Source organism: Ictidomys tridecemlineatus, chromosome 11, assembly GCF_052094955.1.
Source record: "Ictidomys tridecemlineatus isolate mIctTri1 chromosome 11, mIctTri1.hap1, whole genome shotgun sequence".
NCBI lineage: Eukaryota > Metazoa > Chordata > Mammalia > Rodentia > Sciuridae > Ictidomys > Ictidomys tridecemlineatus.
The window spans coordinates 103315980-103342748 of NC_135487.1; the positions used below are offsets into that span (position 1 = coordinate 103315980).

At 48.1% G+C, this 26769-nt stretch overlaps 1 protein-coding gene across 3 annotated transcripts in view; it reads left to right on the plus strand.

Moving 5' to 3' along the window:
• The first annotated feature begins 14940 nt into the window (after positions 1 to 14940).
• Positions 14941 to 26769, plus strand: part of Slc6a17 (solute carrier family 6 member 17) — a 49224-nt gene continuing 37395 nt past the window's right edge. The window contains exon 1 of one of the 3 annotated variants that reach the window (XM_078026968.1): positions 14941 to 15359. The gene's annotated coding sequence lies outside the window, so the exon portion shown is untranslated. Of the gene's footprint in view, positions 15360 to 15484; positions 15657 to 16196; positions 16216 to 26769 lie in introns of those variants that run through there. The other 2 variants (XM_005338114.5, XM_040287423.2) reach the window with 2 other exon arrangements.

A 26769-nucleotide genomic window follows, 5' to 3' on the forward strand; every position in this document is an offset into this window, starting at 1 on the left:
AACTTCCCAGAGCTTCTACCGGAGTAAGCAGGAGCCATGAGTGTAAATGTTTGTTGCTGTTAACTCAGGCCCACCCCCACGTGTCACGTCACTTAACAAACCCCTTCACCACTCTCAAGGAGGAAACGGATTGAGAGGGGGAAGGACACACACAAGGTCTCCAACCCAGCAGTGGCCAAGGCAAGCTTCAAACCCATTTCCAGCTGACTCCAGGGGCTGTGGTTTTCCTGTCACACTCAATGGGCTTACAGCAGAGTTGGAAGTGTCCCGATGGTGGAGTAAGGACCTAGGTACAGTGAGGAGATGTGCAGTGGGCTGCAAGCTGTGGAACGAGGCGGACTTGGGCTTAACTCTCCACTTCATAGCCCTTTAGCTGTGTGACCATGGACAAGTCACTTACCCCCTCAGATCTCACTTGAGTTAGGTGCTTAGTGCAGGAAATGGTGCCTGTGGGATAGTTCTTGTTGTTGACATTAAATGCAGGGTGTGTATGCGTTGAAGGGTGGTCCTATGGCCACTAACAAGTGCCAGCAGAGTTGGCCTGGAGAACATCATTGTAGGTCAGATGTCACTCTTCCAGATGAGGAGGAGTGACATTTCAGTGTGGCTTTGAAGATCAGAAAAGCTTTGGATGAGAAGGACCAAGTGGGAGGACCTTCTAGGGCGAGGGGCAAGCCATGGGAAGGTGCGGGGTGAGCGGATTCAGAGAGTTCTGGAGGGAACCGGGCAGCTGGAGTCCCAGGAAGTGTTTCCTTCCTCTGTGCCCCTGGCGTTTAAGTTCTGCCACGCGCCACTTTGTAACCACGATGTATCCACTTTGTAACCACATGTCACAGTGGCTCATCCCCTTTTCCAAGAGAAGCAAGAGTCTTAAAGAGACTAAATAAGCTCTGGGAGGCCACTGGTGTCAGTGACCCAGCCAGGACTCAGATGCAGCTGAGCTTCCCAAGCCACGCTCCAGCCATGCCACCAGGCAAAATACCCAAGCATCATGTCCCCAGACCATGTGGTGGCAGAGCCCACCATTCCTGTGGATGGTCTGCCAGTCCTAGGATGGTGTCTGCGTTTGTTCTCGGTTCCTTTTCAAGACCGTTTCTGTGTAAGCATTTCTTGGTTTTTTCCAGATCTATCTCCTCTGGAACCTTCTGCATGAGCCCACGTGATTGAGCCATGTGACTCAGTTGGATGACCAGCAGCTGTCCCAACCCAAGACTAGACCACCTCAGTCAGCCCCATTTCCTTACCCCAGCCAACCAGATCCTGCCCCACCACCCAGCACTCCAGAGAACGTTCCCTCCATCCTCCTTCAAGGCTACATCCTCCTCTCCACCTCCTCCCAGGAGCCTCCCCTGGCTTGTGGGGCCCACCCTGATTTCAGAGCATCGCCTGTGGGTCAATGAGCCACTTCGAATTACTGATCTACCAATGCTGGAGCAGGCGCCTCTGCCAGGGTGGGAAGCGCTCACCCCAGCCTCATCATCTCAACTCCAAGCAAGGAAGGAAGGGTGTAGGACTGGGTGGTACTTGGGGATTCAGCAGGATGGGGGAAGATCTGGAACATTCTAATAAAAAAAGAAATCTCCAGAGATGACGGAGGACCTATCTGGCTATGCTTACCAATGCAGGACCTCTCGTGATTTATTACCCATTTTCTCCCTCATTTATTAGCAAGGGGCCAGGGTGACCTTGGCACAGACTAAATGAGCTCTGTTCTCACCTCCCTTGGAAGACCTGTGGCTTGAGGAGGGTGCAACAACCTCAGGTGCCACCCATCAGATTCACACTTAGATCTCTGTGGCCCACTGTAGGCCCCAGCCCAGAGCTGACCCTACTTAGACGGAGAGGAATTGGCCAGCCACAGGCAGCCTGGTACTTGCCCTAGTTTTGCAACTGACTTGCTATGTGACCTTGAACTAGTCACTCCACCTTTCTGGGTGCTATTATTCCACCGCACCAACACGGGGAGTGGTCTAAAGGATCAGTGGGGTGTTTTCAGCTCTGAACCTTTGATTCTCAGAGGCTTAGGCAAGGATGTCTACTGCTTTTTGAATAAAACAGTTCCTCCCCCCACCCCCATGGAGGCAGAGGGAGATCAATAATTCTGTCAAAGCATCCTTGCAGTGAAGCTCAAGCTCTGCAGTCTCCCCCCCAGGCCTGGAAACTTTATCCTTATTTATTGTTCATTCCCATTCTTCCTCTCCTTGGCCCTCCCACTTACCCCCCTTACCCACCCCACCCTCAATCTAGGACGCTGCAACCTGCCATGAATGAAGAGTGGCCGGTCACGGGGCCCTGTCACCATGGCAACAGATCCCCGCAGACGAGGTAGGCATCAAAGTCACATGAGAACCCCGGAAAACTGGCTGAGGTATTTATAGAAGCAGCGGCTGGTGCTTTTATGGAAATGGGTCTATATTTGACTCTGGGACTAAAACCTCCATGCTGTCCCTGAGGCCAGGCAGGTCTTACGTCTGATTCTCCCTCCCTGTGTCTGGTGGCACAAACAGTCCCCTCCCCTTCTTATTGGCACATTCCGCCCCCCCCCCCAACTCCCTCCGATGGCCTATTATGGTCCTACTGGAGCAGCCACCCCCATTCTGTTTACATTGAATGACACTTCCTCCCAGGCTGGAGTTTGGGACCACAGGGTGCTGGGCACGTGGGTATTTGGGACACCTGCCTTCATCCTCCCTCCTCCCTGGGTACCATCCGGAGCTGCTTACTGTAAATATTAGAAGGTACCAATTTGCTGCTTCTCTCTTTCTTGAAAGTTTGGAGGTAGCTGCTGAAGGGAGTGCATATCTGAGCTCAAGTGTTGGAAGGGTTCCCTCCCCTCTGAACCTCATGGATGTTATAACCAGGTTCCAGAACGTACGTTAAACGTAACTGTTGTTTACCAAACACCCCACTTTATGTCTAACCTGGTTTAATTCTCATGACACCCTGTGACATAGACACCACCATTATCCCCGTTGTACGGATAAGGACCAGGAAGCTCATAATCAGACCAGGAAATCACGGAGTCTGATGCCCAGGTCCCTGTTCTTCTCACTGTGCCCAGCCTGGGAGAGTGGCAGAGAAGAGTGTGCCCCGATCAGGGGGAGAAGGGGCTGACGAGAGAGTTCAGAGGAGCAAGAGGAGATGCATTCTATGATTTTAATGAACAGGTCACATACACAAAGAAAAATTCAAACAAGATAGAAGTCCATTCAGAACCAAGTTTCCCTGCTCTGGGTCCTCCGGACGCTAGCCTCTGTCTGCAGAGGAAGTTATCATGGCCAGTTTTAGGGATTCGCTTTCTAGAGATCTCATGTGCCTACAGAAGCAGATGTAGATGTATGGAATGTGTATATGGTTCAGAAGTACAGCATGCAACTCAAAAGGTAGATGAAAAGTAGATCCTTCTCTTATGCCTGTGTTTAGCCATGTAGTTTCTCGCCCTGGAAGCAGGCACTATTATCAATTTCTTATGTATCATTCCAGAAATATCTGTGCCTCTTCAAGCATACACAAATGGTCATACCCTATGCACATGATTCTGCATCTTTTTTTCATTTAACAGCACATCTTGGAGGCATTTCCAGATCAGAACATATAGAACAGCCTTGTTCATTTTAATGGCTGCAAAGAATTTCATTGCATGGAGGTGCTATAAATTATTCAAACAGTTTCTTGTTGATAGGTATCTAAATTGCTTCCATTTTTTTTCTGTTACAAACCTTGCTCAAGGAGTATCTTTAAATGAATGCCTTTAAACAAACACATGCACAATGAGTACATGGTTTCATAATTTTGATAGATATGGCTTAATGGTCACTGGGCTTTGTAATTTTGATAAATATGGCTTCATCAAGTTATATAACGATTGCACAATTAACTCTTCTCCAGTTTGCAAAATGTGTGATCCCAATCTTTTTATTATTATTATTATTATTTGCTTTACTTACTGGCCAACATAAATGGTGAAAAAAATGGTATCTCATACCAGGCTTGATGGCACACACCTGTAATCCCAGACTTGGAGGCTGACTCAGGAGGATCACAAGATCAAGGCCAACCTCAGCAACTTGGCAAAACTTTAAGCAACTTAGCGAGACCCTGTCTCAAAATGAAATTTTAAAAAGGGCTGATGATGTAGCTTAGTGATAAAGTACCCTTAGGTTAAATCCCCAGTAAAACACACACACACACAAACACACACACACACACACAGATATATGTCATTATTTTTTAGTTGGCATTTCCCTTATTATAAATGGAATTCAACATTTTTACATATATAAGAGCTACTAATATTTGATTTTCAATAAGCTTTCTAATCACATTCTTTTTTATTTTCTAAAACTACTTGTTAGGGACTATTCATATGTTAAACACCCCCCCCCCCTTCTTAAACTATCACTCAGTGGGTATTTCTGAGCACCCAGTTTGTGTTGGGACTGCTCTGGTTCTGGGGATACAGTTTGCATCGAGTTTGTTTTTGTCTGGGAGGCAAGTGAGCTGAATGCCAGATGGTGATAAGTGATTTCCAGAACCATAAAGAAGGCGGAGGCAAAGGGATTGCTAGTGATCACACTGGCTGGGGGAGGCTTTCCTACCCAATGCCCCAGCGTCAGGACAACTTCCCCACGTTTTCCTTTGCAGGTCTATGGTTTTGTTAAAAAGAATCAGACATTTCAAAGGACAGACTTCCAACTTTGATAGCCTCCTCTGCCCTGTGTTTGCTTTTTTATGTTTTTAATGTTTATCACCTCCTGCCTTCTGTTTAGTCTGGGTCCATTTTGTAGTTCTTTCCCTAAGATTTGAAGTGGTTGTTTGGGTCATTGATTTTGAACCTTCCTTCTTTTCCAATAGATCTATTTAAGGCTATAAATATCTCTCTGAGTTCTGCTTTTGCTGTGCTCCCGTGGCTTAAATTTTTACATTTATCAATCTTGATATATCTAACAATTCAAATTGATATAAGGAGTAAGATAAGAATTCAAGTCTACTCTTGTCTTTCAGATGACCAAACCAAAATTATTTACTGAAGATTCATCTTTACTCATTTTAAATAACTTTTAACATATTTTAAATGCCTGGGGTTTTTTTTTTTTGTTGTTGTTGTTTTTTTATTTTTTTTTCTTGTTTCAGGGGATTGAACCCAGGTTGCTTAACCACTGAGCCACATCTGCAGCCCTTTTTTATATTTTATTTTGAGACAGGATCTTGCTAAAGGGCTGAGGCTGTCTTTGAACTTGTGATCCTCCTGCTTCAGACTCCATAGCTGCTGGGATTACAGGTGCGATTACTGCACCTGGCTCAATGACTGCTTTTTTTAATATGAGTTTATTTCTTTCTGATTGATTGATTGATTGTGGTGCAGGATATGAGTTTATTTCTGAACTTGGTGCTCAAGTCTGATGGATTCCTCATGACCAAGCCCACACTCACTTTCAACTTGTTTTAGAACATGCTTTTCCACCTGGAGGGCTAATTCCTCACATTACACCCATTATTCTCCCCTTTTATAATGTCCTTGGATAATTTTTGCTGGTTTCTTTTTTCCATAAGAACCGCAGCTGTGAAATATTTTTTCAAGTGGATCTTTTAGCCTTTACGGAGAGTGAATGCATTATATTTTAAAACTCCCAGGATAATAACTATTTAATTATTCAATGAGTTAAGGAACATAAATCATGTGGATGAGAGCCTGGCACTTTCCATGAGTTGCCACTAATAGCAACTCTAGCCTTGAGTTTATACAATTTATCTCACATAATCCTTACAACAACTCGATGAAGCTAGAGAGCAGATGTTTTTTTTTTTTTTTTTTTTTTTTTTTTTCTGTTTTCCAGATGAAGAGTCTGAAGGTCAGGCATACTAAGCAGTTTGTCAGAGGCAGCCCTGTCAAGGTTGTGCTCGGCTGGGAACCCGCACTCTCCTGACTATGTATGTGGTGGCGTGATCTAGGGAAGGGAATGCAGGAGAATGCTTCACACAGTGAAGGGTCCTGGGCATCACTGTTCCAAAGGTTGGCTCTGATTTTGATTCTGGGTGTTCACACAGGCTGTGTTTAATTGGGGGCCCTCCTGCCTGGCTCCAGGAATCAGCTTCTCAGGAGCAACATTCTCAGCCACTAAGTCCCAACAGGCAAAGGAATTGGGGCTACCTTTCAAGTTGGGGCAACGGGGCCTGACCTGCCTTTGTGCGGTACCTCTTGGTCCTGTGAAGAGCCATCTATTCATCTCCTTCATCCCTGGGCACAATGGTCTCTTGTTGCCAGGGGAGACGAGGAACAAAGCCATTCAGAGGCTCCTGTGAGTCACGATGGGGTAGAGGGAGGTGAGAGGGTGGGGGCCGGAAATCATTGAGAGGCCCCCCTCTGGTCCTACAGGGCCTTTCATCCCTGGTGCTGTCCTCCCCCCTCCCCTTCCTCAATTCTTCCCCATTTCTATCTCCTACTTTACCTACATGCTCACCACTGGGGTTCAGGAATTTTCTCAGACTCTGAAATGAAACTTCCCCTTTATGCTCTGAAGAGTCAAGGTCAGGGATGAAGGACTTTCTAGAACTTGCTATGAGGTGGAACCTAGGAATAGAAATTCATGTCAGAAACCTCCAAAATTGGCTGGGTGCTGTGGCGCATGCTTGTAATCCCAACGGCTTGGGAGGCTAAGGCGGGAGGATCAAGAATTCAAAGCCAGCCTCAGCAATGACGAGGTGCTAAGCAACCTCAGTGAGACCCTATCTAAAATTGTGAGCCAAAAAAAAAATTGTCTTTCTTTTTTTCCTTTCTTTCTTTCTTTCTTTTTTTTTGGGGGGTGGTGGGGGGTGGGGGGTACTGGGAATTGTACTAGGAGCACTTGATCACTGAACCACATCCCCAGCCCTATTTTGTATTTTATTTTGAGACAGGGTCTCACTGAGTTGCTTAGTGCCTCGCCATTGCTGAGCCTGGCTTTGAACTCGAGATGCTCCTGCCTCAGTCTCCTGAGCTGCTGGGATTACAGGCATGCGCCACTGTGCCTGGTGAAATTTTGCCTCTTTAAATCGATCATCTCAGGTATTTGTTATAATGATGGAAAGTGGACTAACACAATTTTAATAGCCATTTCACATCATTGCTTCATTATTAGCTTGAAATAAATAAAAAACTCTAGGTATTTATTTCTCATGTCAACAGTAATGGAACTGAGAAATACACATGGAGAGTGAGAGAGAAAGAATACCAATTCTATATCTCTCTCCTCCTCCTCCTTCTTCTTTGTACTGGGGATTGAATCCAAGGGCACTTAACCTCTGAGCCACATCCCCAGCCCTCTTTTTATTTTTTATTTTAAGACAGAGTCTCACTATCTTGTTGAGTCAGGCCTCAAAGTTGCAATCCTCCTGCCTCAGCCTCCTGAGTTGCTGGGATAAGAGGCATGTACCACCACACCTGGCTGTATGTCCTTCTTCTAAGCAAGGCAGTAATAGAGCAAAAATTGTACTGAGCACAAACTCCCGGGTGCTCCCAAAGTCCCCTTTTCATGTCTGAGGAAGCGTTTGCCTTCTCTTCTCTCTGGAAGAAGTTCAGATTGTCTTCTCATCTCGAGGGCTGCTTTTGAGCTGAACAGCTGTCTAGCTCCTTAACAGCTTCCAATTTGTCTTTGACTGTTCCTACAAACCCCTCCTCTGAAGGCTTCACACAGTATCTGTCAGAGAGTAGATTTCCCCAAACATGACTTTTAGTTAAAACCCAGACAACAGTGTGCCAACATGAGCAGATGATCTGGGCAAGGAGGGGCAGCTGCCACTCTGTTCTACTTCTGCTGAGGGAAGTCCCCTTCCCCTCTCAGGTTTGGACAGGTGACCTTCTGGACAGCCTGGGTTTGTGACACAGTGCTTCTTTCCTACTCCATATTCTGTTCCATCTACACAGGACCCCAGGACCTCTTTAGCCCCTGCCTGAAATATCCTCCTTCCAAGCTTCTAGGCGAGTTCTTTCCTAGCTCATCTGCTGCCTTATCACAGCAGCAGAGTTGACGTGCATTGAGGACCCTGTGTGCTGGCTGCTGCTATATGTGTGCTGCATAGGAGTATCTCATTGATTGCTCAACACCCCATGAGGGGACACTGTTATCATTTCCATTTCACAAACAAAGGCATTTGGAAATAATGTCCTTAGAATAATGGGGTAAGACTACGATCCCTGGCACCTTGACTCCAGGGGCCAAGATTGTATTTATTTATTTGGGGAGAGTTTCCCTCTATGTTCAAGGCTGGCCTTGAACTCCTGGGCTCAAGGGATCCTCCCACCTCTGCTTCCCGAGTAGCTAGGACTACAGGCACATGTGTGCTACCATGCCCAGCTCAGGGATCAAGCTCTTAAGCATACACTGGCTCCCAATGCTGCTCCCCACACCTGCGCCTCTGGGAGCTGAGAGCTCATGGCGGCTTGTTCTCCATCCCAGGATGGCAAACACTTTTCATGTCTTTTGCTGACTCTAAATGACTGGGTGAGAGGAGGGACTCAAGGCAAAAGCACACCTCAGGTTATTAGGAAGAGTGGCTATCAGCCAGGACAGGGAATTAAGGAAACAGAGGTGCTGGATGTGGGCTAGTCCCAGGGAACACGGAGCTCATGCCCCGGTTTCCATTGTCCAATTACGTTGGCATTTGCTTCTTCCTTCAGCTAACATGACACATGCCCACAGGGACACTGGCTTTATCTTCCAAGGCCACAATAGGATGACCATCTCTCAAGACACCACCGAAGCCTGGCATTCATTCTACAGGCACATTTATTACATAGTCACAGTGGTGGATGGGGACTTTATTATCTGCCATGTCAGAGACCATGAACACTAATTGGGAAAGGTTTGCTCATCTTCTTTGTTGATCACACACCATTAATCTAGGAGGGTGGGGGTCCCTATAATGGCTGTGGGAAGAGGCCCAATTTTCTGTCTCTAAGTCAGAAGTGAAGGAATTTTTAAAGGTGTGAGAGGGATGGTGAGCAATCTCTGGCCATCTAGCTACTTCCGTACTTAAAAAATTGCGTGGATCTTCTGGTTATTTATTGCTGCAGAGAAAATCACCCTCAAATTAAATGGCTTAAAACAACCATCATTTCTCTCTCTCTCATGGTTTCAACAAGTCAGGCATTTGGGGATGGCTCTGCTGGACAGTGTCCCTGCCTTATGCAGTGCTTGCTGACTGCAGGCTTGGCTGGAGCCGGGAGGCTCTGTTTCCAGGGTGACTCTCACATGGCTGGCAGGTTGGGGCTGGTTGGAGGTCAGAGGCTCAGTGAGGGCTATGAACTGGGCACTGGGGGCCTCAGTTTTTCTCTACAAAAGTCTCTCCATGGGTTGCATGGGCTTCCTCGCAGAATGGTAGTTAGGAGTCTTAGAACAAGATCCTGGGGACAGAGATAATGAAATCTGCCATATGGCCTGTGTCCAGAAACAGGCATGATATTGTTTTTCTTTGATTCTTCAGATTCAAAAGGAGGGATCTAGACTTGACTTCTTGAAAAAAAGAAAACATTTGGGAATATCTCCACTGGGTAAACTAATAATCGTGCCACTAAGGACAAAGGAGAGGTTGTTTCTTAGTATCAGTATGTTTAAGATACTCAGAAACACAAACACAGCTTAGGCAAATTGAAGATGGTTTGTTTCCCTTTGTTCTGAGGAAAAGTCATGGCTAACACTTCCTTCTAGATTTTATTCCTTATGTGTTAGTGGGTTCTATTATGTAGAGAGACAAATACATTAGAAGCATCACTTCAGGGTATTTCTTCTCAGGAAGGCAGGCTCGGGTGAAAGGGGAGAGCTTCAGAGGAGAAGAGAATGATCATGTCTTTCCTTTCAAGCAGGACCAGTATAGAGAAGACTGGATCCGGTCATTGTGTTGGGCCTGCCATCATTGACACGGCTTCCCAATACACAAGCTTCAACTGGGCACCTCATAAACTCAAGTCACTGTGCTGGGAGTGTAAGACACACAGATATAAATCAGAAAATGTCCCTGCACTATAATCAGTCAAACTCGAGAGACAAACTAGACTTATGAGGGGGGCCCTACCTTATAAGGCCCTAAATGTCAAGACTGAGAGCAAAGACTTTCAATCCAGGATGGAGCCCGCTGCATGACTTGGACAGATTAGTTAACCACCCTAAGCCTTAGTTTCCTTATGGGTACTATGGGGATGCTGATAAGTACAAGCCTCGTATAATATTGTATACTTTAATCTACTTCTATATGCCCCATAAAAGGGAGAATCAGGTTTCTAGATGCTCAGGGGAGAGATGGTCATCAAGAGCTGGTGTGCAGAAGGACGTTGTGGAGGAAGCCTCATTTCCTGTTTCCATGTTATCTCAGGGCCTTGAGTACAGCTTCATGCCCACTGCCTCGTGAATGCCACCTTCAGGGTCACCTTCCAGGACTCATCCTCTTGGATATCACTGTGGATTTTGACACCACAGACTGGCTTTTCCTCCTTGAATCTCTCCCTTTCTTCTGTGATGCGCACTGTCCTCTCCCCCTCTTGACTCCTCTCTGTCTTCTTTCCCGACCCTTCTCACTCCTCCTGCCACTTAGAAGTAAACACTTCCCATCTGTGTCCCCCTGACTGCTCTCTGCACACGCTCTCTGGATGGTCTCACCTTTCCCTCCTCTCTTTATGGTTATGACTTCCAAGCGTGCGTCTCCAACCCTCTTTCCTGGGCTTCATATCTATATTTCTAACCAAATTTTACCTCTTCTTTCAGTAAGTGTAATGGTTCGGATGTGAGGTGTCCCCCAAAAGCTCACACGTGAGACAATGCAAGAAGGTTCAGAGGAGAAATGACTGGGTGGTGAGAGTCTTTACCCAATCAGCTAATTAATCACCTGGTGGGGACTAACTGAGTGGTAACTGAAGTGACAGGGTGTGATGACTGAAGGAGGTGGAAATTGGGGTGTGGCTTTGGGATATATATTTGTGTCTGTGTTTCCTGATCACTGGGAGGTAAGCTGCTTTCCTCCACCACCCTCTCCCACCATGATGTTCAGCCTCACCTCAAGCCCTGAGGAATGGAGGTGGCCTTCTATGGACTAAGACCTCTAAAATGGTGAGCCCTCAAATGAGTTTTTAAAGTTGTTCTGGTCAGATCCTTTAGTCACAGCGGTGAAAAAGCTGACTAAACCGTCAGTATTTATGAGGGTCCACGATGTGTTTAAGAAAGACATGGTCTCTGCCCTTGTGGGTCTTCCATTTCAACCAAAGGAACCATCGTTAAGCAGCCAGTCACACTATTAAGTATGTAATTATACTGTGACAAGGGATACAAAGGGGAATACACGTCCACCTGCCCTACTCCTCCTCCACAGTCAGGAGAAGCCCAGAGGATTAGGGTTCCTGGCAAACCCTGTGAGGTGAGTGGACATGAAGAGAGGGAAGAGGAGGGGACTTAACAGATTCCTGGCAGGGAGGACATATGGGCTGAAGCCTGAGCCAGGAAGGCGTGGGAGAGTGGGAAAAACTGAGAGAAGGTTGATGGAGTCAGTGGGCTGCAGGAAAGTCATGGGGGAAAAGAGTGACAAATGTGGCTGAAGACAAGCAAGGGCCATGAGGCACTCTGCAAGCTTGAGCAAGGTGCAATGACCACCTTTCTTCTGAGAGGGCAGTCCTGCTGCTGTGTGGAGAAAAGGGAGTTGAGACTGGAACTGGAGTTAGAAGGTGATGGAGACCCTAGAGTGAAGATTAAGAGTTTGCACTAGGGTTGTGGCAGCAGAATTAACCAGAAGTAGCTGGGATCTTGAGGTGAGTAGGTCAAACCTGCATGATTTGGTACTAGATTTCAGGAAGGGGTGAGGAAGAAGGAGGGGGGTCTCCAGACAATGGTTTTGAAGTTTCTGGCTGGTTCACTGATTCACAGAGCAAGGGAGCACTGGAAGGCGAATAAGAAGCAAAATGTTGACCATCTTGCGGGACAGATCTCTGAATGTGGAGCTGATTTTTCAAATGCGTGTTGGAGGTAATCCTGAGAGCCAAGTGGAAAGGTGGAGCAGGAGGTTGAGTATGTGGAGCTCAGAAGACGGGAAGTAGAGATACAAATGTGGGAGTCACCCCTACAGGAGTTGGCTTAGAAGAATACAGCATGAGAAAGGGACAGGGCTGGGAGAAGTCCAGTCTGTAAGGATCATCAAGAGGACTGTGAGGAGTAGCTGAAAGGCAGGAGGAAAACTGGAAGGCAAAGAGGCTGCTAGAAAGGGGCCAGGAGAGTGTTGGAAGGAGAGGATGCCTGAGACAAATATCATGAACCGTCAGGAAGATGAGGACTGGAAAATGCCTGATGGATTTAGTGACACAGAGGTCATCAGTGACCTTAATGAGTGCCATCCTGGCAGAAGAGTGGGGTAAGGAATGAGGGGAGGGTGTAGAGATGGAGGAGAGGATGTAGAAAAAAAATGAGAAGGTGGGGGATGAGAGCCTAGTAATATTTCAAGGAAGATAGTTGAACATGCTGAAAATCTCCCGAGAAGGATCCAGTGGAAAGGAATCTTCCTTTATCAGGAGGAAGGAGGAGAGAGCAGGTGTTAGCACTGAATGCGGGTAGGGGAAGGCTTCATTGTCTAACAAACTCAGGGAGCTCTGATGGAGGTGAGGCAGTTCCTGACAGAGTAGGGGCTGGAGGAAGAGCAAGGGAGGAAGTCGAGGAGGTTGGAGTGGGGAAGTAAGTTGACCAGAGGTTCACAGGGGGGAGGTCATTGGGAAGTGTGAGAAGCCCACTCGAGTTTGTGACCACAGGACAGAAGGAGACAGATCCAGTGTGTTTTTCTCCAAAGAACTTTGCATAGAGAAACCAAGTTCAAGAGAAATTGAGTTCAAGGGCAGATGAGATCACAAGGGCAGAGATGCAAAGGCATCTTCTGCTTATCACCTTGGTATCCCACAGACATGTTGTCTCAGTGTATCCCAGATCCATGGTCTTCTACTTCCTTTTTCCAACCTGCTACCCTTTCTAGATTCCCTGTCTTGGTAAATGGCAATACAATTATCTAATAATATTACCAATAATAGTCATTTATTAAGCATTTTTATAGCAGATGTGATACCAGATATTTTAAAATAATCATCTTTATGATCATCATAACAACCTTCTGGAGTATGTATTATTCAGATACAGATGTGGATGCTGAGCCTTAGAGAACTTGCTCCAGATCTCTAGGGAATGGCAGTCAGGATGAAAACTCAGGTCTTTCACACTCCAAAGTCCTGCCCCTTTCCCAATGCCAAACCACCTTCAAATTCCCTTGCCTGGAAGGAACTGATCTCTGATGCTTTCTTCCCTCTTGCCTCCCACACCACCAGAGCTGTCACACTGTATTTGTTCACCTCTGTCATATCTCCTGCATCATTTGTTACTTCCTGCCATGTGTCTCCACCCTGCTCTGCTTCCCTGGCTGGGTTCACCAGAATGTAAATTTCATAAGGGAAGGGATCATGATCTGTCTCTTTTCTGCTGTATCTTCTGGCCCTAGAACAGTTAAGTAAAACACTCAGTGAAACTCTGTTGAATGAAAGAATAACTGTCTATTGGGAAATAATTCACAACAGGAATCCTACACTTCCACAAGTCTGTGGGCAGAGGCACTGACAGTTTTTTGTCCCAGATTATGATTTGGAGATTGTTTTCATAGCAAACTACTTTGGAAGATAGATATAGTGTCTCCCTCTAGTGGAGGGCAATTGTTTGCTCTTTAATATAATAAAGATACTGTCTGGGGCAAATGATGGATGGGTTTGCTTGCAACCCATTACAAAAGATTGGAATTTCCTAAGTTCTAGGTTCTTCAGTGTGTTTAGTATTACCCAACTCTAGCCCCATATCTCTTCTATAGGACTTGGAGATTAAGGGAAACTGATTTGAATGTGAGCCTCATGCTGACCGCTGTGCTATGAGTAATAAAAAGTCCTTTGTCTCTGGTCTTGGAGTCTCAAGTCTTTTCCTGGCATCCATGAAATCTGTGGCAGGCTAACTTGTTAGATTGCAAGAGTAGAATTTCAGACCCTTCCAAGTTTGGACAATGGCCCTCATTGCCTTTCACTACAACAATTGAGACTTCATCTCTCAACCTGCCCAAACACTTGCCTCTGATGTCACCGTTCCTCTTAGTGTCCCTTAGAGCAGAGATAATTCATTCCATGCTTTAGTGCTGGTAGGATGTCTCCTGTCTCCCTAACTTCACCTCTAATCACCCCAGTCCTGCTCCAGCTCGGGCAACCCCACCCCCGCACACCCTCTCTGCTTTTGCATTTATACCCTTGGAGTGCTGTTCCCTCCGCAAGAGCTGACCTTTCTCTATTCTGTCTATACATCATTTGAAGGTAGCATCTTCCAATGCGTGCTCAGAGCCCAGACAGAATGTGCTTCTCCTGCCCTGTCTCCCTCCCCACTCGCCACATTTACTCATCTTGTAGGGCCCTTCAACCCTTCTGGTTTGTGTGGTTACTACCTGGGTAAACATTCCTCTAGAGCTTCCTTTCCCTCTATTTAGATCCTCAGTTTTTGTAGTCCCTGCTATACAGTAGGAGCTCAACAGATGAGCGTTGTGCTGAAAGAGTGCAAGGAACAGCCTTGCACGGTGGTTTCACGGAAGGTCATTGGAGGGGAAAAGGCATTCTAAGCGAAGGCGACACGTACCATCTAAGAAGCAAGAACCACTTTGGGTGGGATTGAGTTTATGAAGGAAGATCCAAAAAGGTGAGTCTTTTCTGGAGGACTTGGATCATTTTGAAGCCCCGGTGAGAGCACCAGGGGCTGGGTCCCCCAACCAGGGGCTTCACGAGGCTGCGGCCCTGCAACCCCCTTTCCCGCTCTCCGCCTACCCGCTCCGCCTGCGTCGGCCATCAGAGCCTCGCTCGCGGCCCGAGAGCCTCGCATTGACGCGGGCCCGCGCGTGAGTCAAGCCTGCGTCACGGCGCCCCGCCGCCAGGGTGGCCTTTCGGAAAGCGAGGGAACAGTGCACGCTGCGCTCCGCCCAGCTCCGTTCCGCTCCGCAGAGCCGGCGCGGCCAGGGCGCGGGGAGGGCGGCACTCAATCCCGGCCTTCGCAGCCCCTCGCGCCCCCTTCTCCCGGGGGACCCGGGTCCCCAGGCCGCTCCTCACATCCCTGAGCGCGCGGAGGGCGGGAGAGGGATCGGGACTGGCTGCGAAGGAGGGAGCGAGGAGCTAGCGGAGTCGCGTGCGCCGGCGCGCCGCCCTGGGGCCCCTCCAGCCCCGGACCCGGCCTGTCGCCATCAGACTTGGGCGGCCCGTAGGAGAGACTTTGCACCCTTGATCGGTCAGGGACCGCAGCTACTCGGCCGGCGTGCAGGGCCGAGTCAGTGCGACGGCCCACGCGGGACAGGTGAGTCGCCGGCCGCGCCCCGCCTGGCTTCATCCGACCAGGCGCCGCAACTTTGCCTATTCTGGCCCCGCCCCGGGCAGGAAGGCCTGTGGACCGAGGTGCGAGGCGGCTGTACCCCGGTGTCCGCCGGACCCAGTGCTAGCGCCGGGCTCCTCCCGCTGCTCCAGCCGTGGTTGCCTGGCGACGGAGCCCCCGGTCCCCGATAGTCCGGCGCATCAAGGGTGTCCAGCAGCGCACGTAGGGGTTGGACATTGGGCTTCAGCTTCTGGGGCTCAGAAGGCCCCCAGAACTCCGGAGGTAATTTGGCAGAGCTGCAGGGGCAAGCGCCCGCTGAGGACCAGGGAGGAGGCCAGCCTGGCGGGTCCCGCCGCCTAGAGCTGCGCGCCCAGGGCGCAATTCCGCCGGAAGGCTCCTGCACTCCTGGGGACCCCGGCCCCAGCCACTGGGCCTCGGGCCCGTGACCTTGACAGTAACATTGGCAAGAGGAGCAGAGCGCTCACGCCCGATGTGAATATTTAATTCCCAGTCCTCGGGCCGGTCCTCGCCGTTCCGAACTAGAGGGGAGCCCTTCCTCCCTCTAGCAAAGCGCATCTTGGAGCAGAAAGGCAGAAATAGGGGACATACACCGGGTGCCGGCCGGATCTGGAGGGGGCGCCTTACTCGGAGAATGGCTTCTGTCATATTTATACCTGTGCGCGGTGCTCCGAAAGGATGTTTGCGGTAGTCCGGGGAGGGCCGCTCCCCCAGGGGCGAGGCCGCCTTGGAAGGAAGCCGGATGTTTCCTTTTAAAGCCCAAACAACCTTGTGAGGGCTCCAAGTTCAGAAGTCCTGAAGCCAGTCACCCTGTCGCTGTCAAGTGTGTACTTCTTTTTTGAATTTGCTCCTATTCATCTTTCTTATTTTTGAGAAATATATTAATAGGCCTTTTGTTTTAGGAAATTTCTAATCAAAGCTACATTTGGGGCAGTTTAGCTGTGATCAGGAGGCAGGTGGGGTTGGGTTGGGGAGATGCAGGAGTGGGGTAGAGTTGGAAGATTCTTTTGAAGGCACTGCCCTTGTTAACAGGAAACTTCCAGGAACTGAGAAAATCTTGTAGTGGCTCAAAAAAAAAAAAATTCAATCAAGACTTTAGTGTCTGTTAGGCTTTGCTGGGTGTGCCGATCACTGTCTGGAGAAAAAGGAGGTGAACAGTGGGGCCTCTTATGCCTCACACTGAGCTTACATTATCTCATGGCAGCGAATGGTGGGTCTATCTCCTGGGCTGGAAGGGCTTTGCGGTCACACCTGGTTGTCCTTGGCCATGGCCCATCCATGGGGCGATCAGAGGCTCTATCTCTTCTGCCGGGCTTTTTCTCTAATGGAACAGCTGTGGCTAAGTAGGTGGTTGAGTTTCAGCAAATCCCTGCAGCTCAGCCTGGTGGGTGACTCAATGCAGGAGGCAAATCGTGCCCACCAGCTCTGATTGGAGGGAGTTTGTTTGGTCTGAGTCATACAGAGTCGTGTGTCAGCTGCTGTGAGTTCAATGAAGTTCTTTAACAGGACTCGTGAGCAGGAATGGCCTGAGCCCCAAGTGTTTTGGAGCCACTGGCTAAAGATGGGCAAGTCCTCAACTGAGTAGAGCTCAGGCTGCCTGGCTGCTAGGCAAGAACCCCGGAACTCCCGCCCATGGGAGAGGGTGAACAGGACCAGGTTGGGAAGTGATTTTGAGGGGAAATCTAGGGGGAGGCCTTGTTGTGGTGGTCACAGCTGGGCCCAGTGCTCTGCCATGTGCTAGCAGAGTGACCTTGGGCAAGTCACTTTACTTCTGAAGCCTCTATTTCCTCACTTGTAAAGCGGGGTGCCTTTGGTAGCTTTTCTTTTCCTTTGGTGATGCTGGGAATTGAACCCAGGGCTTTGTGCATGCAAGGAAGGCACTCTACCAATGGAGCTATATTCCCAGCCCACTATGATACCTTTTCTGCAGGCTTATTTTGAGCCCAGTGCTGGACAGATAGTGGATGCTCGATAGATGTTAGTTCTCTTCTCCTTACCTTATGGATCTTAATCATAGGAGACTATTTCTTTCTACCTCTGCCCTTGAGTGCAAAATAGGGGTATATGGAAGGCGGAGTAAGTGTTGGAGTGTGGAAGTACAGCTGTACTGAATCTTCTGGGTGCCTATGACCACTTGCAATCGCTCCAAGGTGAGACTCCAGGACACACTTTGCCTCTTTGGGATTGCTCATGACTGTGGCCTGGTCCCAAGCTGTGGCACTTGCTGGGTGGACTTCAGGGGCCCCACCTTCTTGAGCCAGTTTTGCCATCCCTCTTCCCACTTGTCCTATCCATAAAAGAGTTGGCAGGTGCAAGGGAAGTGTTAGGGAGAGGCGAGGCTGGCCTTTCCTGGACAGCAAAGGGAAGACTGGGTCTCCTACTTTCCTGAAGGACCCTGGGCCCCCTGCTTCTTCCCTCTGTAGTGCATGTAGACTTGCGGCTGAGCTAAAGTGTGTGCACCTCAAAACTGAAGGTTGCTAGAGGACCCTTACTCAGTACAGCAAGAATGAGGCCATGCCGACCCAGGGGACTCCAGTCTGAGACTGGAAGAGTGTGTGTGTGTGTGTGTGTGTGTGTGTGTGTGTGTGTATGTGTGTGTGTGTGTGTGTGTGTGTTGCATTCACCATTCACCCTGGAGCCAATGCCCTCCTCATTGAACCTGGGAGCATATTCCAAGGCTGATGAAGACAGAGATGAGAAGATTCTGGAGCTGCAGCTTCTTTCTGCCTGGGCATCCTCTCTCTCCTTATATTCTTCCTGTCCAGCTTTGCTGCAGCAGGACAATTCATCATTAATCCCTTTAAAACTGCTAAGATAAGCAGCAGAAGAGTTTAAAGGGAAGGTGGATTAGAGCTTTTTTTTTTTTTTTTTTTCCCTAGACAAAGTATGAGTTATCACTTGCTCCCAGGCTGGCCTGCAGGAAATATTCACAGACAAACATCTGGAGCATCAGGGTAGGAAAAATCCCTGACATCTTAGACCCTAGGCCAGCTTCCTTCAAATGATGTCTCAGGCTACCAGAGTTCCAGTCCCAGATTGCTAGAGTGCTGCTGCCCAGGACGGTGTTCTGTGGCAAAATGCCCCCTTTGTGTACTTTAATAGGGGCTAGTGCAGCTCTGGATTCTCACAGCTCGTGCAGCGATAATATCCCGTTTTTTTTATTGAGGCTTCTGTGCTGTGCTAAGTGCTTTATTCACAGACTATCTTGTTTCTTGTTTAATCTTCACTACAATCCCAGGAGACCGATATTGCTATCTGCAGTTTATAGATGTGGAATGTGAGGTTCAGAGAAGTTAAGTAATTTGCTCAAGGTTGCACAGGTAGTGAGCAGCAACCTGAAACTGGTATTCAGGTCTGTTAGATTTTTAAACTTAATGCTCTTAACGACTGTGTGATGTTTTCTCAATAAGCGCTTTATAAGTGTTTGCTGACAGTCGAAGCATTTACCCAACCAAATGAGGCTGTCTGAACCTGTGGGTTCGGTTCTTCATCCTAGTGTCCTGAAAAGAGGCAAACGGGCCTCTACAGTGGGAAACTGGTAAAAGAAAAAAAAAAAAAGAACAAATCCAAATTTCCAAGGTTTGGGGAATATGATGTTTGGTTCCAGGTGGTCTGGAATACACAAAGAAATCCCCAGCTCCATCTTGGCACTTTCTGTCCTGTCTCTGTCTTTCTCTTTCTGACTTCATTCCTTGGACTTTGTGTCCGAGTCAGGGGTTGGTTCCTGGAGCAGGGGGAGAAGAGTCAGAGCTGGTTGAATGCTGCCCTGAGAATTTCCTGCATCTGCAGAATCAAGGACGCCAGTGGCTGGCGGGAGCTCTGTGGGTCAGGTTTCTGTGCCAGACAGTGTGCCAGGGAGTCTCAGCAGTGTCGGATGAGGCCCCAGACCCACAGCAAAACTGCTAGGACTCAGGGTGATTGACAGCAGCTGCTGGCAAGGGCTGCTGAGAGGGATGCTCCTTGCTTCCTGGCCTTGTCCCATGGAGAGCCCCTCTCTTTACCCCTAGGCCTCTGCCACTTGTGTTCTTGGCTGTTCTGGGAAACCTGGAATCTGATTCTTCCTGCCTGTCTGTCTCTTCTCTCTCTGAGAAATCGCCATCTCTGGAGGCGCAGCCCGTCTGCCATCTCCAAGCCACTGGAGATCTCTGTGGAGAAGTTCCTGTAAGGGAGGGTGGATAACTGGATTGTAAGCATTAGTGCTCCCCCACCCCCCAGTGGACAAAGAGGACTTCCCAGAAGCCCTTGCTTCAGAGGCAGCCATTTTGTGGAGGTGTGATCCTTTCATAATTCTTTTTTTTTCTTCTTTTCCTCCCATGAGCAACTTTTTAAAAATTAAAATGTTCATCTGTGGGTAAATCTAGCTACTTCAAAATATATAATTAGATATTCACTCTGTACAGAAAACTCATTTGTGAAATCATAAGCTCAGCCAGGCATGATGGCACATGCCTGTAATCCCAGCGGCTCAGGAAGCTGAGGCAGGAGGATCGTGAGTTTAAGGCCAGCTTCAGCAATTTAGCAAGGCCCTAAGCAACTTAGCGAGACCCTGTCTCAAAATGGAAAATAAAGAGCTGGGAATGTGGCTCAGTAGTTGAACCCCCACTGATTTAAAAAAAAAAGAAACAACATAAACAAAGAAAACACACTTAGATGCAATGTGAATTATTGTACTAAATTATTCTCACGTTCAGAGCCAGGAATGTTTTGTTAGAAAATAATTCTGGATTAGGTGAGTCTTAGGTCACCAGAGTCCCCAACTAGTTTTTTGTCCTATGGCTTTTGTGGAGTGGAAGAAAGGCCCACCTTAGGGCCAGAGGAGCAAATGTTCATCTCTCAGGCCCTGGGGTTACCTCCTCATCTGTACTTGTCCCACAGAGCCACCATGCTGCCATCTAGAGCCCACCCAGCAGTTCATCTAAAGGTAATGAATCACCTCTTACTCTACTCCATCATTTCTCATTACTGATTTAATTAGAATTTCTCCTGGGTTCTGTGCACCATGAATTTACCACTTATTATTTTGTTTGCAAATAGAATTCATTGATCCACACCCCCCAAATCCTACCAGTTACATTTTCTCTTTATTTTTAAGACTCCTGAACCCTTATGGTTTTAAGGGTTTGAGCTATGCACAGAGCAGGAGCACTGTTTACCAAAGCTACCTTGTAAGAAGGATGTGAACATCACCTGGTGGGGTAGTTCCAGCAGGTGCCACCAGGTGAGTATTCAATGAGAACATAGACCTTCTCTTCCCAAGATCTAAGGGAAAGAGAGCAAATGTTCCTGTCTTGAGCAACCTGGACTGGATCCCAGAGTGTCCAGCAGGCGCTGTCCACGGTCCTGCCACACCACTGGCAGTAATTTAGGGTCCATTAGCTAGTAATTTAGGGACTCTATTTGACTAATTCAGAAAGAATTATTTTCTTAGTTTTGGAAAAGGGCCTCACCAAGTGAGGAAACTTCTGACCTCAGGAATAAATGGTGGTAGATGGGCTTGTTCTACTGTTGACTTTTTGAGAGAGATTTGGGTATATCATTCTGCAAGGTAGCAAGGTACATCACAGTCATTCTCAACCAGTTCCACAAAGGGGAATCATGTAGCTCAGAAATCACAATGCATGCATCCCTTGGGGTAGCCTGGATTGGCCTAGGGTGGTAGAGCCTCCTAAGTATGGCACATTGACCCCTGTATGCCATATTATTATTTTCTTTTTTTAAAAAAATATTTATATATTTTTTAGTTGTAGCTGGATACATCTCTCTATTTCGTTTATTTATTTTTATGTGGTGCTGAGGATCGAACCCAGGGCTCCTGCCTGCTGAGCCACAGTCCCAGCCCCTATTATTTTCTTTGTGTATCATGACATGCAAAAGATTGGAAAGCACTCGTATATCAGAAAGAATACGGGCTACAGGGTGGTAGGTCACAGTTTGAAACCTCACTTTTCCATTCATGGCTGGGTCATCCTGTGCATTAATAGTTTCTATTAGCCTAAACTTTTTCATTTCTAATACAAGAATTCCGTATTGTCTCCAGTTGTTGAGAGGCTAAATAAGGTCTGTAGGCATAGTAGTTCTTCACTGTGATTGTTCCCAACAGGGCTGCTTTCCTGCCCAGCATTCCACAAAGCTGCACTGAAGGCTGGTGAGGAAAGAGACACAAACCCTCTCATTCTCAGGAAGGAGACATCATGTGGGGACTGTAATTAAGGGTTTCTGATCACTATTCCTTCAAGGGCTCTTACTTGGCTGTTGGGTATCTCTGGTAATTGGACACCCTTGTTCCTTCTGTCTCTCTCTCTTGGACAAAAGCAAGAAGAGACTTTAAGAAAATGCAGATCAGAGGACTGGGCAGATGCTAGGAGGACCCATTTGGTACCCCCTTGAGCCCCCCACGTGGCCTATAATGGTGGACTCCATGGATCAGGAAAGAAGGGAGTGAGGCCCACACTCATTGCTCCTGAACTTCATTTTTCACATCTAATTTTACATTTTTTCTTTTTTTTTTTTTCAAATCAGTATACTCTCATGGGTCTCCCTCCCTGCCAGGGACTGGATATGCCCTTTGACCCCTAGGGTTGGGTTTTCCTTTCTCTTTAAAACCTAAACCTCACCCAGCAGCCTGACCCAGGCGACCACTGTCTCTGACCTGTCTTCAGTTTCCTCACTTTTGTCCTACACGCAGCCAGCAATCCCTTTTAAAAGAGTTGGGCCTTAAACACTAAAAAATACAATATGTTATTTGGAACACGTCACATGTCTGCTGAAAATCTCCATGAGCTTCCCTTTAGTCCCCAAAGGAAACCCGAACTGCTTTCCACGGCCTGAGTCCTGCCTGCTGGGGACACTTGCTGTCTTCCTGTCTCAGTGCCTCCTGTCTTCCCTGGCTCAGGGTGCTGTAGGCATGTGGCCCTTCTTTCTAGGCCTTGCACTCACCAAGCATGCGCAGGCCTCTGCACTGTTTGTTGCCTCCACCCTGATGGCTGTCCTGGGTTGTCCACGTGGCTCATTCTCTTACTCTCTTCCATCATGTCACCTGATCAAAGTGTGCTTCCTTACCCCCCCCCACCATGTCTCATAGCACCCCTGCCCTACTCCATCCCATCATCCTGTTATATATTCGATGCATTTGTATGCGCTACAGACAGATGTCTATAAACACATTATAAATTATGTATTTGATTTTTATTTGTCCCTCTGCACTAGAATATAAATCCCACAGGGCAGAAACATAGTTCACTCTGTTCTCTGCTGCACTAGAACAGGTCCTGGCACATAATATGCAGTAAATATTTGTTGAAGTAAAAGAAAAGAAGGGGGAGAGAGAAGAATGTGTAAAAATCCATATTTCAGCAGTGCCTGTCATTGATAGGAGTCTGGGCTTCTTTCTGCTTCCGGTCCAAGAAGTGGGACGTTACTTGGAGTACTGAGCACCTGTGTTCCCACCAGCCCACCAGCTCCTGGGAGTGTGCTCCATGTGGGTTCCAGGGCATTGTGGGACAAGGTGAGGGGGCAATGTGCCTTTATTCCTTCCTAGTTTGCTCTCATTTTCAGGGGGCAGCTGGTGCTGGTCTCAGGAGTGTCTGGCCTTGGTTGAGCACAACCTTTATGTTTGTCTCATTTTATATTCATGAGATAGCAGCCTTTATCCCCCATCTTTTCAGGTCCAGAAGCTGAAAGCAAGAGAAGTTGTATACCTTCCCAAAGACTCCCAGCTGGGAAATGGCAGAGCAGGACTCAAATTTAGGTTTTCCTGGCCCTAAACCCTGTGATCTTCCTAGGACAGCTGTGAGATTGGAAGTCACGTTCTAGAGTCAGACTGTGTCAGTGGCAAACCAGACGCTTCTAGTTTTGATCTTGTGCCTATGGACAAGTTGTCTAAGTGGAGATTCCAAGATACATATTTTTGCACATTACCATGTCTTAGAATCAGGATATGGGAGTCTGGTACAGGCTTGTAATTCCAGCTACGCAGAAGATTGAGGCATGAGTATTGGAAGTTCAAGGCCAGACTGGGCAACTTTGTGAGACCTTGTCTCAAAATCAAAAATAAAAAGGGCTGGGGGTGGAATTCAGAGGCAGTAACCCAGGGAAAATCTCCAGTACTGCAAAGAAAGAAAACAACAAGACAAAACAGGACATGATTGTAATTGATCGCCGTTTCAAAATGGCAGTTGGTCTGTGACAGGGGTGACCTACTTGAGTGAAAAACCTTCCATTAGTTCTGGTAAGCTCAAGCAAGTGCCGCAATCAAGGATCTTGAGTTCAATGAAATAGAGGCAGATTAATCCCTCGGAGCCTCCACTTTTTTATGTGCAAATTGGGAGTGTCAGTGGTCCTCACCTGTGGCCATTACTGGCCAGATTAAAGGAGATCCTAGAAGTAAGGCTCTCCGCCCAGGGGCTGCCCCAGAGGTGGCATTCCAGCAGTGTGGCCTGTATGCTGCTGTTGTCACCCTTTTTCTTGCTACATCCCACTCTGCCTTCAGTAGATTGCTCAGCACCTGAATTCTAGTAGAAGAACAGCCCGTGGGGGCGGGGTGTGCCGGGCTGCCCTTGCTTACCTACTGAGCACGCTTTCCCCCGTGGCACAAAACGGTAAAAAGGAACCAAAAGATCTTGTTTGCACTGGCCACGCCCACGCTTTCCAGTGCCAGTTCTTCCCCCTCTGGACCATCTGCCCCTCTTCCTGCTTCTTTTTTTTCTCTTAGCTAAGAAAACAAAATACCCAGGGCAAAGAGCATATTCCACAAATGCAACCTGGAGGTGAGAAGGGGGCTTTGGAAGGTCCCCTCAGCTCCTTGACCTGATTGGTTGTTGGAAACGGTCCCACCAGTCCCGTGCTCCGTGCTAGACTGTCTTATCCAAAACTGATTTTTTTTTTTTTTTTTTTTTTTGCGATGAGAATGGTTCCTGTCTACAGAGGGGGAAAGTTGAAGTATAAATACTGCCTCCTTTTAAAAAGAAGAAAAAAAAAATCATTGAATGATGGCCAGGCTTTGTGGAGTACCTTAGCTTTTAAACTGTCACTTGGGTCATGCTCTTGGGATCAGACTGTTACATTAGAATATGGGAAAGATCAGAAGCTGGAAAAATACCTCAGACGGTAGAAAATTGGGGGCATTCAAAATGTGTCCATGTATTCATGCACTCATTTAATTCACTCTTATCCTATTTATTGAACACCTATAACAGAAAGACACCAGAATCTGGCCTTGTCAATTGTGATATGAAACGGGAGACCCAAACACAAACCGGACAAATCGGTGAAATGGAGTCAGAAAATTGCCAGCCTGTTTATTTGATTTTCCCCCAAAGCTTTTCTTTCCTCCTCCTTCCATCCATGTGGTAACCAGATGCAGTTGGTAAATAAATGATGTTCCTTATTTCACAATGGAATAAGGAACAGAAAGCTGGCTTCCAAGTCCTGGGGTCCTCCCCACATGGGTTGAGAGCTGCACTTGATTAGAGTCCCCCTGACTGGGTCAAAATGCAGACTTCTAGTCAGTCTAAATGTCTCTCTGGTCAGCTCTGTTTACTTTGTACCCATGCCTCTTGGTTTCAAAGGTGAAGGCTGCTCTTAGGATGTCAACACGCGAAGCAGGTTGTTCTCAGGATGGGGAGTCAGGGATCCAGAACATCTGTTAAGTACCCTATTCTGCCCCCAGAAATTGGTAGGATAACCTGCGCATGCCAGGCGCTGGCTGGGCAGGGAGTAGTGAAGAGCAGACATGAAGTTGGCACACCTGGGTTCCTGCCTTCATGGAACTTCCTGTTTGGAAAAAAAGAATCAGGCACATTAACAACTGGTTATTTCAGAAAGCCAGATGGTGAAAGCATAAAACGGTCTCACGAGGAGTGTACTGAGAAGGGCAGCAAAAAAAGACGTCAGTGCTTACTCAGAGAATTGCAAAAGGTGTTGAGGCCTTGGACCCAGAAGACTTCGGGAGGCAGAGGGGGGGAGGGCTTATGCAGATGGAGTAGAATGAGCTGGTAGGAAGTGGAAGCCAGGGAAGTCCTGCAGGGGGGCAAATGTCTGGGAGAGAGGCCTGGGCTCTCTTCAGTAGGCAGTGGGAGTGGGGCGACATGGTATTTCCAGGAGATGTCTCTGAAGGCGACATGTGGGAGGGAGAAGTGAGTTGGGAGCCCGCAATGAGTGTCTAGCAGAAGAGAAGTTCTGAAGCAGAGCAGGAGAGGTGGGAACAGGGCAGAGCTGAACACCTGGCAGGACATTACGACACTCGGATGGGGGTGAAGGTGGGGGAGACTGAGAATGGTGGGGTCTCTGCCTGTGTGCCCTGGGAGAGAAAGAAGGGAGAGCAGTTGCCAAGCCGTGGCCAGGTCTTATCAGGAGTTGTTTGCCCAGGTGACCGTCAGAGGTTTCCATAAAACAATTAAAATAATTTGGAGGACAATTTGTGTCTCTGATAACAGTTTAACCTCAGTGGAAGCCCAGAGGCTCGGAGGTAATTAGAAAAGCTGTTGGGGCTACAACTGCTTGACACATGGAAATCAGGAAGCTGCCAGGCACTCCGACGGAAGGCAACCTGGCCAGGGTCGCCTCTCACCGCCAGATAATCTTGAACAGGACCTTGAGGCCTGGGAGCTGGGCCTTCTCCCATTGCTTCCAGTTTGTCTCACCTATTTGAGGCTGTGCTGGGTCACAACACTCTTTCTAGTGCCACAGAGCTGAAGGTGACAGAGCTGGGTACACTGTGGGGCTGAGTGAAGTGGGTGCCATGGGGTCTGGGGTCAAATTGACTGCTTGCTTCCCCAAAGATGGCAGTTTCCCCACTGAGTTCCCTTGGGGAGTTTGTCCCTTAGGTGACCCGATACAGCCTTCCCGAGCAAGAGACACTCCAGAACTAGAAGCGGGTGCTCAGAGTGGCTGACTTTAGCCTCCTGGAAGGACACCCGTTCCCCCTTCTCCAGGTGCTGCAGGGTAGGGAGGGGGTGTAGGTGTGGCCCCGGATGAGCTCATGGCCAGATGCCCTGTTTGAAAAATTGTGGTGAAGCCGTCAGTGCTCTGGCAGGAGATATTTTTACCTGTCTGCCTCCTAGTCGCGCTATTTTTTTCTCTTTGAAGAAGACTCACAGTTCACTGCTCAGTCCTGCTTCTCTCACATGAGCTATTCTGAGCTGGAAGCCGCATGGTTGCTAAGTGACAAGCTGGCACTGAGGACCTGCTCAGCACTCAAGCCCCTCTGCATCGTGCTTTAGATAATGGAGGCGTTCCTTTCAGAGAGTACCATGCACCTCCATCATCTGACGTGTGGCTCGTGAGCGCAACTTTACAACCCACCTCAGCTACTACAGGGGGATAATGAGAATACGGTTGGGCTGATTGTCAGCACATCTTCACGATGCTCCAGCCTGCT